Genomic DNA, 2,209 nt, shown 5'->3' with positions numbered 1-2,209 from the left:
TCTCATACCTGCTTCTACAGTCAGACTATTGTTATATGTTGCTTTAGTTGAGTCATATAAGAAAATCTAGCCTCACACAAATGTGTAGTTGGAAAAGGGAAAAGTATTTTAACAGCCTTGTTAGATACTTGTGGATTTTCTTCTTCGCTGCTACATGAAAACTCAGCAAGAACTTCCTTCCAAAGAGTTCACTATGGAAAGAGGGGGAAAAGAGTAACTTTACAGTGGGGACAAACACTACCTCAGACAAGTGTGATCAAGGTTAACATCAACAGTGTTAAGTCATATTGATCATATGTGCCCTTGATATGATCTGGTGAAAATAGCACTTGACCTCTGTGGTCTTCCTCCCAAAGCCCACAGTTCCAGTCAAATCATGAGAAAAACATCAGACAAATCCCATTTGAGGGGCAGTCTACAAAATAACTGACCAGTATTCCTCAAAACTGTCAGGGTCATCAAAAAGAAGGAAATTCTGAGAAATTGTCACAGCTAAGAGGAATCTAAGGAGGCATGATGACTAAAGGTAATGTGGTGTCCTGGATGGGATCTCTCTCACATGGCTCTTCAGATGTGCAGTCGGCAACGGCTCCACAGGCTTTATGCAGCCGCAGCTCTCTGCCTTGCACCTTTAGAGTCCTCGGTCTAGTTAAATCGCTTTGTTTCTGAGCCAGCTCATCAAACAACTTATCCATGACAGCCTCCACATCAGCTTCACTTGTGAGATAGTAGAGTTCTCCTGCAGCAGGAAGTTCCTTTTTCCGATCATCTATCCCAGAATCTAGCTGGACCATATTACAGTATTCCAGAAAGAAATACAGCATTGCCCACATACATGCATCCCACTCTCTCATTGCCTCAGAGACCTTCAGGACAGCTACGAATGGTACAAAGTTAGCTCTTTGGAGTCCATTTTTATAGAGATCATCTGGTGGCCAGTTGGATGTTGCCACAACGACGACCCCATTTTTGAACAGGTTTTCAAAAAGCTGTTTCAGAATCATGGCATCAGCAATGTCCGTGACGTGAAATTCATCAAAACATAAGAGACGTGCTTCTTCACTGATTTCTTCAGCTATAGGAGCTATTGGATCGTATGATTTAGCCATGAGTCCTGGTTTCCTTTTTGGCAAACTCTGTTTAAGGCGGTGTATTCTTTTGTGAACATCTAGCATGAAACCATGAAAATGAACCCGTTTTTTCCTCTTCATTTCCACATAAGCATAAAACATGTCCATCACCATTGTTTTCCCTGTACCTTAGAAAAAAAGGCCTTCTGCCTCTATACTGTATCCTTTAAGGTCCTCATGTAATTCCTGCAAACACTGTATGACTCTTCTTTGATGTTCATCGCCCTTTAGCTCACGAGCTTTGATCAGAAAGTCAGAGAGGTCCAGTGGTCCATGGCAAACAGCTAAAGCTGTTGAGTAAACCTCTGTAGCAGCAGTTGGAGACGTACTCTCGGGGGTCTGATCGGGGGTCTGAACTGTATAGGCTTTACAAAAGGGGTTTCCAGGGGCGGTGACCGAAGGGGCGAGAGCAGCAGCCCAAGCCCTGCACCCAACACATCTTCCTCTCAGCCGGCTCGGCGCTAAGCGCCTAGAAGGGCTTTTCTTCAGATGGTGGGCTTTGAGGTATTATTATTTTATTTCCATTTGTATGTTATCTATTTTTAACTGTAATAAATTCCTATTGCCCTTGCAATTATACAAAATATTAAAAAGGCTGGAGAAACATAAACATTTTCTGCTCCAAGCACAGGAGAGTTATCCACTTTAGTAGGGGAACATCCCGGAGGCACAGGAAGGGAGACAGAATGTTGGAGGAGCCCCTTCCACAGTATAACAGGACACAGGTCTCCAAGTTCCAAACCACACTGATTAAGATCTGTTGTTTAAACTTTTGCCCAGCTAACTGAGAAAAAACCATGGGATGTTAGTTTTATTTTGCTGTGCCCTGATGAACAGTAAGGTTGAGGGTCTTATCAGATAAGAAGCACTAGTGTACACTAGTTAGATGTGGGGCTCAGCTGCCACCCAGAAATCATATCTTAATCTTGTGACTGGCTAGCACTGCCATCACTGTGCCTCAGTCCCCTGATGGTTAGTCGGGCAACAGGAGCTCCTCCTCATAGGTTGTGATGAGGATTAAATGAGCGAGTACAGGTTTAGCACTTACCACAGTGTGGGGAACTGAGGGAGTCAGCAGT

The 2,209-nt window shown here is 43.7% G+C and overlaps 1 pseudogene; it reads right to left on the bottom strand.

Moving 5' to 3' along the window:
- Positions 1 to 503: 503 nt before the first annotated feature.
- Positions 504 to 1,248, bottom strand: LOC137756384 (AFG1-like ATPase pseudogene; annotated as a pseudogene).
- Between the last annotated feature and the right edge of the window lie 961 nt (positions 1,249 to 2,209).

Source organism: Eschrichtius robustus, chromosome X (assembly GCF_028021215.1).
Source record: "Eschrichtius robustus isolate mEscRob2 chromosome X, mEscRob2.pri, whole genome shotgun sequence".
In the NCBI taxonomy this organism is placed as follows: Eukaryota; Metazoa; Chordata; class Mammalia; order Artiodactyla; family Eschrichtiidae; genus Eschrichtius; species Eschrichtius robustus.
This window is presented reverse-complemented; position numbering and strand designations above follow the sequence as displayed.